Source organism: Eucyclogobius newberryi, unplaced genomic scaffold, assembly GCF_026437365.1.
Source record: "Eucyclogobius newberryi isolate DKJ021-1_F unplaced genomic scaffold, fEucNew1.0.hap1 SCAF_551, whole genome shotgun sequence".
Classification (NCBI taxonomy): domain Eukaryota; kingdom Metazoa; phylum Chordata; class Actinopteri; order Gobiiformes; family Gobiidae; genus Eucyclogobius; species Eucyclogobius newberryi.
The window spans coordinates 3,841-12,500 of NW_027316225.1; the positions used below are offsets into that span (position 1 = coordinate 3,841).

The following is an 8,660-nucleotide window of genomic DNA, read 5'->3' on the forward strand; positions in this document are numbered from 1 at the left end:
TCATGATTAAGTCCGTGTTTATGCTAAAGTCATGATTAAGTCCGTGTTTATGCTAAAGTCATGGTTAAGTCCGTGTTCATGCTAAAGTCATGATTAAGTCCGTGTTTATGCTAAAGTCATGATTAAGTCCGTGTTTATGCTAAAGTCATGATTAAGTCCGTGTTCATGCTAAAGTCATGATTAAGTCCGTGTTTATGCTAAAGTCATGATTAAGTCCGTGTTTATGCTAAAGTCATGATTAAGTCCGTGTTCATGCTAAAGTCATGATTAAGTCCGTGTTTATGCTAAAGTCATGATTAAGTCCGTGTTTAGGTTTCTTGTCTGAACAAAACTGATGAACACGAAACGTAACATTCAATAGTTTAAACTTGGCAAAACGTTCCATTTCCACAGCATTTAGGACGTTCTTTAGTTTTTCAGGCAGAAACATTTCAAGACATCGCTTCTGAGTCGTAGATCCACGGCCCTCAGGGGCCCTCAGCTCAGGGGCCCTCAGGTCAGGGGGCCCTCAGGTCAGGGGCCCTCAGGGGCCCTCAGCTCAGGGGCCCTCAGGGGCCCTCAGCTCAGGGGCCCTCAGGTCCGTGGTGGTCATTAGTTCCACCTTACGTGAGCCTGTAGCTCAGTTGTGGCATCTCGACTTCACTTCACCTACTCGCGCTCTGATTGGTCTAGACCAGGGGTGAGCAAACTTTCTGACCTGAGGGCCACATTGGGCTCTAAAATTTGACCGGGGGCGGGGCCAGGAGAGGGGCGGGGCCAGGAGAGGGGCGGGGCCAGGAGAGGGGCGGGGCCAGGAGAGGGGCGGGGCCAGGAAAATATGGTGTGTTTGTGTGAACGACTTTAAATGACACAAGATTTGACCTTTAACTTGTAACAAAGCAACAAATGCAAAGCTCAATGTACTAATTGTCCACTTTAGTCCCACTTTAGAACCAATCACAGCTGTCTCTAGTGTCCCCTCTGTCTCTAGTGTCCCCTCTGTCTCTAGTGTCCCCTCTGTGTCTCTAGTGTCCCCTCTGTCTCTAGTGTCCCCTCTGTCTCTAGTGTCCCCTCTGTCTCTAGTGTCCCCTCTGTCTCTAGTGTCCTCTCTGTCTCTAGTGTCCCCTTTGTCTCTAGTGTCCCCTCTGTCTCTAGTGTCCCCTCTGTCTCTAGTGTCCTCTCTGTCTCTAGTGTCCCCTTTGTCTCTAGTGTCCTCTCTGTCTCTAGTGTCCCCTCTGTCTCTAGTGTCCTCTCTGTCTCTAGTGTCCCCTTTGTCTCTAGTGTCCTCTCTGTCTCTAGTGTCCCCTCTGTCTCTAGTGTCCCCTCTGTCTCTAGTGTCCTCTCTGTCTCTAGTGTCCCCTCTGTCTCTAGTGTCCCCTCTGTCTCTAGTGTCCCCTTTGTCTCTAGTGTCCTCTCTGTCTCTAGTGTCCCCTCTGTCTCTAGTGTCCCCTCTGTCTCTAGTGTCCTCTCTGTCTCTAGTGTCCCCTCTGTCTCTAGTGTCCCCTCTGTCTCTAGTGTCCTCTCTGTCTCTAGTGTCCCCTTTGTCTCTAGTGTCCCCTCTGTCTCTAGTGTCCTCTCTGTCTCTAGTGTCCTCTCTGTCTCTAGTGTCCCCTCTGTCTCTAGTGTCCCCTTTGTCTCTAGTGTCCCCTCTGTCTCTAGTGTCCTCTCTGTCTCTAGTGTCCTCTCTGTCTCTAGTGTCCCCTCTGTCTCTAGTGTCCCCTCTGTCTCTAGTGTCCTCTCTGTCTCTAGTGTCCCCTTTGTCTCTAGTGTCCCCTCTGTCTCTAGTGTCCTCTCTGTCTCTAGTGTCCTCTCTGTCTCTAGTGTCCCCTCTGTCTCTAGTGTCCCCTCTGTCTCTAGTGTCCTCTCTGTCTCTAGTGTCCCCTTTGTCTCTAGTGTCCCCTCTGTCTCTAGTGTCCTCTCTGTCTCTAGTGTCCTCTCTGTCTCTAGTGTCCCCTCTGTCTCTAGTGTCCCCTCTGTCTCTAGTGTCCTCTCTGTCTCTAGTGTCCCCTTTGTCTCTAGTGTCCTCTCTGTCTCTAGTGTCCTCTCTGTCTCTAGTGTCCTCTCTGTCTCTAGTGTCCCCTTTGTCTCTAGTGTCCTCTCTGTCTCTAGTGTCCTCTCTGTCTCTAGTGTCCCCTTTGTCTCTAGTGTCCTCTCTGTCTCTAGTGTCCCCTCTGTCTCTAGTGTCCTCTCTGTCTCTAGTGTCCTCTCTGTCTCTAGTGTCCCCTCTGTCTCTAGTGTCCCCTCTGTCTCTAGTGTCCCCTCTGTCTCTAGTGTCCTCTCTGTCTCTAGTGTCCTCTCTGTCTCTAGTGTCCCCTCTGTCTCTAGTGTCCTCTCTGTCTCTAGTGTCCCCTTTGTCTCTAGTGTCCCCTCTGTCTCTAGTGTCCCCTCTGTCTCTAGTGTCCTCTCTGTCTCTAGTGTCCTCTCTGTCTCTAGTGTCCCCTCTGTCTCTAGTGTCCTCTCTGTCTCTAGTGTCCCCTTTGTCTCTAGTGTCCCCTCTGTCTCTAGTGTCCCCTCTGTCTCTAGTGTCCTCTCTGTCTCTAGTGTCCCCTCTGTCTCTAGTGTCCCCTCTGTCTCTAGTGTCCTCTCTGTCTCTAGTGTCCTCTCTGTCTCTAGTGTCCCCTCTGTCTCTAGTGTCCCCTCTGTCTCTAGTGTCCTCTCTGTCTCTAGTGTCCCCTTTGTCTCTAGTGTCCTCTCTGTCTCTAGTGTCCTCTCTGTCTCTAGTGTCCTCTCTGTCTCTAGTGTCCCCTTTGTCTCTAGTGTCCTCTCTGTCTCTAGTGTCCTCTCTGTCTCTAGTGTCCCCTTTGTCTCTAGTGTCCCCTCTGTCTCTAGTGTCCTCTCTGTCTCTAGTGTCCTCTCTGTCTCTAGTGTCCCCTCTGTCTCTAGTGTCCCCTCTGTCTCTAGTGTCCCCTCTGTCTCTAGCTCGTACTCGTCGAGTGAGTGACGTTGTGACATGAGATATTTTCACAGACATTGGTCCAGATAATGATGGACATGTGTCTTTGAGTCATGAGTCAGGTCTGGACATGAAAGTCTCATTTACACAACAGTGACACGTCAGTGTCTTCTGAACGTGTCCGCGCTGCGGGACAAATAAGACACATTTCTCAGTGAATATGATTCTGATGCAATAAAACACACAACATTTTAAAACTAAATCTATAGAGAACATGATGTGTCCCCTGGACAGTGTCCTACTGTCCACAAGAGTCTTCTACTGTCCACAAGAGTCTTCTACTGTCCACTAGAGTCTTCTACTGTCCACTAGAGTCTTCTACTGTCCACTAGAGTCTTCTACTGTCCACAAGAGTCTTCTACTGTCCACAAGAGTCTTCTACTGTCCACAAGAGTCTTCTACTGTCCACTATTTTCTTTGATGTTCTTGTGTATGCGCACTCTGTGCAGCAGCTGCGCAGGCGCAGTTTAGAGGGAACAGTGCCATCTCTTGGGGAAATGTGGTCATTACAGGCGAAAGGTCAAATGAAGGGCCAGAGGATCGTGAGTTTGAATCCCGACTCTGACATTTGCTGAATGTCTTTCTCTCTCACGTCTTTCTCTGATAAATCCTACAGTTTTTTTTTTTTTTAATTATATTTGAATATAACTTGGCGGGCGGGATTGAAAGGCCCAACGGGCCGAATCTGGCCTGCGGGCCGTAGTTTGCCCACCACTGAACTAGACGGTCACGAGCCACTGGGCCAGAGCCGTGGGCCAGAGCCACTGGGCCAGAGCCGTGGGCCAGAGCCACTGGGCCAGAGCCACTGGGCCAGAGCCGTGGGCCAGAGCCACTGGGCCGGAGCCACTGGGCCGGAGCCACTGGGCCAGAGCCGTGGGCCAGAGCCACTGGGCCAGAGCCACTGGGCCAGAGCCACTGGGCCAAAGCCGTGGGCCAGAGCCGTGGGCCAGAGCCACTGGGCCAGAGCCACTGGGCCAGAGCCGTGGGCCAGAGCCACTGGGCCAGAGCCACTGGGCCAGAGCCACTGGGCCAAAGCCGTGGGCCAGAGCCGTGGGCCTGAGCCACTGGGCCAGAGCCACTGGGCCAGAGCCGTGGGCCAGAGCCACTGGGCCAGAGCCACTGGGCCAGAGCCACTGGGCCAAAGCCGTGGGCCAGAGCCGTGGGCCAGAGCCACTGGGCCAGAGCCGTGGGCCAGAGCCACTGGGCCAGAGCCACTGGGCCAGAGCCACTGGGCCAAAGCCGTGGGCCAGAGCCGTGGGCCAGAGCCACTGGGCCAGAGCCACTGGGCCAGAGCCGTGGGCCAGAGCCACTGGGCCAGAGCCACTGGGCAAGAGCCGTGGGCCAGAGCCACTGGGCCAGAGCTGTGGGCCAGAGCCACTGGGCCAGAGCCACTGGGCCAGAGCCGTGGGCCAGAACCAATGGGCCGGAGCCACTGGGCCAGAGCCGTGGGCCAGAGCCGTGGGCCAGAGCCACTGGGCCAGAACCACTGGGCCGGAGCCACTGGGCCAGAGCCGTGGGCCAGAGCCACTGGGCCAGAGCCACTGGGCCAAAGCCGTGGGCCAGAGCCGTGGGCCAGAGCCACTGGGCCAGAGCCACTGGGCCAGAGCCGTGCGCCAGAGCCGTGGGCCAGAGCCACTGGGCCAGAGCCACTGGGCCAGAGCCACTGGGCCAGAGCCACTGGGCCAGAGCCACTGGGCCAAAGCCGTGGGCCAGAGCCGTGGGCCTGAGCCACTGGGCCAGAGCCACTGGGCCAGAGCCGTGGGCCAGAGCCACTGGGCCAGAGCCACTGGGCCAGAGCCACTGGGCCAAAGCCGTGGGCCAGAGCCGTGGGCCAGAGCCACTGGGCCAGAGCCGTGGGCCAGAGCCACTGGGCCAGAGCCACTGGGCCAGAGCCACTGGGCCAAAGCCGTGGGCCAGAGCCGTGGGCCAGAGCCACTGGGCCAGAGCCACTGGGCCAGAGCCGTGGGCCAGAGCCACTGGGCCAGAGCCACTGGGCAAGAGCCGTGGGCCAGAGCCACTGGGCCAGAGCTGTGGGCCAGAGCCACTGGGCCAGAGCCACTGGGCCAGAGCCGTGGGCCAGAACCAATGGGCCGGAGCCACTGGGCCAGAGCCGTGGGCCAGAGCCGTGGGCCAGAGCCACTGGGCCAGAACCACTGGGCCGGAGCCACTGGGCCAGAGCCGTGGGCCAGAGCCACTGGGCCAGAGCCACTGGGCCAAAGCCGTGGGCCAGAGCCGTGGGCCAGAGCCACTGGGCCAGAGCCACTGGGCCAGAGCCGTGCGCCAGAGCCGTGGGCCAGAGCCACTGGGCCAGAGCCACTGGGCCAGAGCCACTGGGCCAGAGCCACTGGGCCAGAGCCACTGGGCCAGAGCCACTGGGCCAGAGCCATAGCAGCAGGGTTTAGTTACATTGCGCTCTAGCGATAAAAAGCTTTCTGGAGCCACGCCCATATTATAATAGATCCATCATTAAAGACTCTAACGGCCTCCTGCTGGTGCCAGAGTCAGGACTAAACATGGAGCGGCCTCCTGCTGGTGCCAGAGTCAGGACTAAACATGGACCGGCCTCCTGCTGGTGCCAGAGTCAGGACTAAACATAGAGCGGCCTCCTGCTGGTGCCAGAGTCAGGACTAAACATGGAGCGGCCTCCTGCTGGTGCCAGAGTCAGGACTAAACATGGAGCGGCCTCCTGCTGGTGCCAGAGTCAGGACTAAACATGGACCGGCCTCCTGCTGGTGCCAGAGTCAGGACTAAACATGGAGCGGCCTCGTGCTGGTGCCCAGAGTCAGGACTAAACATGGACCAGCCTCCTGCTGGTGCCAGAGTCAGGACTAAACATGGAGCGGCCTCCTGCTGGTGCCCAGAGTCAGGACTAAACATGGACCGGCCTCCTGCTGGTGCCAGAGTCAGGACTAAACATGGAGCGGCCTCCTGCTGGTGCCCAGAGTCAGGACTAAACATGGAGCGGCCTCCTGCTGGTGCCCAGAGTCAGGACTAAACATGGACCGGCCTCCTGCTGGTGCCAGAGTCAGGACTAAACATGGACCGGCCTCCTGCTGGTGCCAGAGTCAGGACTAAACATGGACCGGCCTCCTGCTGGTGCCAGAGTCAGGACTAAACATGGAGCGGCCTCCTGCTGGTGCCAGAGTCAGGACTAAACATGGACTGGCCTCCTGCTGGTGCCAGAGTCAGGACTAAACATGGACCGGCCTCCTGCTGGTGCCAGAGTCAGGACTAAACATGGAGCGGCCTCCTGCTGGTGCCAGAGTCAGGACTAAACATGGACCAGCCTCCTGGACCAGCCTCCTGCTGGTGCCAGAGTCAGGACTAAACATGGAGCGGCCTCCTGCTGGTGCCAAAGTCAGGACTAAACATGGAGCGGCCTCCTGCTGGTGCCAGAGTCAGGACTAAACATGGACCGGCCTCCTGCTGGTGCCAGAGTCAGGACTAAACATGGACCGGCCTCCTGCTGGTGCCAGAGTCAGGACTAAACATGGAGCGGCCTCCTGCTGGTGCCAGAGTCAGGACTAAACATGGAGCGGCCTCCTGCTGGTTCCGGGCCTCCTGCTGGTTCCGGGCCTCCTGCTGGTGCCGGGCCTCCTGCTGGTGCCTGGTGCTCATGTCTTCTCCTCTTCCTCCAGGAGGGGGCAGTGGTGGCGCTGTTCAAACTCTGTCGTCAGGATCAGTTTAAAGAACTTTACGCTCCGGCTTTAAGAACCATCGCCTCCATCTGCTGCGTGGAACAGGGCGTCCTGCAACTGGACAAGGTACAAGTACTGCAAGTACTATAGGTACAACTACTACTACTACTACTACTAATAGTCAGAGTTTTGTGATTGGTTGAATGATCACATTTATCACTCACAGATGAAGTGTCCTTTATCTCCCCCTGAGGTTTCAGTTTGAGCTCTGAGTTCTGCCTCCAGACCCGGTCCAGACCCGGTCCAGACTCAGACCCGGTCCAGACCCGGTCCAGACCCGGTCCAGACCCGGTCCAGACTCAGACCCGGTCCAGACCCGGTCCAGACCCGGTCCAGACCCGGTCCAGACCCGGTCCAGACTCAGACCCGGTCCAGACCCGGTCCAGACCCGGTCCAGACCCGGTCCAGACTCAGACCCGGTCCAGACCCGGTCCAGACCCGTCCAGACCCGGTCCAGACTCAGACCCGGTCCAGACTCAGACCCGGTCCAGACCCGGTCCAGACCCGGTCCAGACTCAGACCCGGTCCAGACCCGGTCCAGACCCGGTCCAGACCCGGTCCAGACTCAGACCCGGTCCAGACTCAGACCCGGTCCAGACCCGGTCCAGACCCGGTCCAGACTCAGACCCGGTCCAGACCCGGTCCAGACTCAGACTAAAGTGTGGATACTGCAGTACCATGTGCAGTTCTCCTCTGGGACACCGGAGGCAGCAGAGGCTCCTGTGCTCACGGAGCGAAGAGCGGAACAAACGACGGCGGCGTTTTAACGAGCCTCAGGGGCCTCAGGGGCCTCAGGGGCCTCAGGGGCCCCTCCAGCTAACGGACCAGAAGCATTTATGTAATGATCAGAGAAACAAACCAGCGAGAAAGGGAAGCACGTGTCACCATCACTTATACTGGAGAACCTTAGAGCTGTACCTTAGAGCTGTACCTTAGAGCTGGACCTTAGAGCTGGACCTTAGAGCTGGACCTTAGAGCTGTACCTTAGAGCTGGACCTTAGAGCTGGACCTTAGAGCTGAACCTTAGAGCTGGACCTTAGAGCTGGACCTTAGAGCTGGACCTTAGAGCTGGACCTTAGAGCTGGACCTTAGAGCTGAACCTTAGAGCTGGACCTTAGAGCTGGACCTTAGAGCTGAGCCTTTGAGCTGGACCTTAGAGCTGGACCATAGAGCTGGACCTTAGAGCTGGACCTTAGAGCTGGACCTTAGAGCTGGACCTTAAAGCTGGACCTTAGAGCTGGACCTTAGAGCTGGACCTTAGAGCTGGACCTTAGAGCTGGACCTTAGAGCTGAGCCTTTGAGCTGGACCTTAGAGCTGGACCTTAGAGCTGAACCTTAGAGCTGGACCTTAGAGCTGGACCTTAGAGCTGAACCTTAGAGCTGGACCTTAGAGCTGGACCTTAGAGCTGGACCTTAGAGCTGGACCATAGAGCTGGACCATAGAGCTGGACCATAGAGCTGAACCTTAGAGCTGAACCTTAGAGCTGGACCTTAGCGCTGGACCTTAGAGCTGGACCTTAGAGCTGGACCTTAGATCTGGACCTTAGAGCTGGACCTTAGAGCTGAACCTTAGAGCTGAACCTTAGAGCTGGACCTTAGAGCTGAACCTTAGAGCTGGACCTTAGAGCTGGACCTTAGAGCTGGACCTTAGAGCTGAACCTTAGAGCTGGACCTTAGAGCTGGACCTTAGTGCTGAACCTTAGAGCTGGACCTTAGAGCTGGACCTTAGTGCTGAACCTTAGAGCTGGACCTTAGAGCTGAACCTTAGAGCTGGACCTTAGAGCTGGACCTTAGTGCTGAACCTTAGAGCTGGACCTTAGTGCTGGACCTTAGAGCTGGACCTTAGTGCTGAACCTTAGAGCTGGACCTTAGAGCTGGACCTTAGAGCTGAACCTTAGAGCTGGACCTTAGAGCTGGACCTTAGTGCTGAACCTTAGAGCTGAACCTTAGAGCTGGACCTTAGAGCTGGACCTTAGAGCTGAACCTTAGTGCTGGACCTTAGAGCTGGACCTTAGTGCTGAACCTTAGAG

At 56.7% G+C, this 8,660-nt stretch overlaps 1 protein-coding gene across 1 annotated transcript in view; it reads left to right on the forward strand.

Moving 5' to 3' along the window:
• Window positions 1-6,614: 6,614 nt before the first annotated feature.
• The window catches only part of LOC140383802 (protein inscuteable homolog), a 27,552-nt gene continuing 25,506 nt past the window's right edge, over window positions 6,615-8,660 (forward strand). Inside the window, exon 1 of the mRNA XM_072466009.1 lies at window positions 6,615-6,696. The gene's annotated coding sequence lies outside the window, so the exon portion shown is untranslated. The remainder of the gene's footprint in view (window positions 6,697-8,660) is intronic.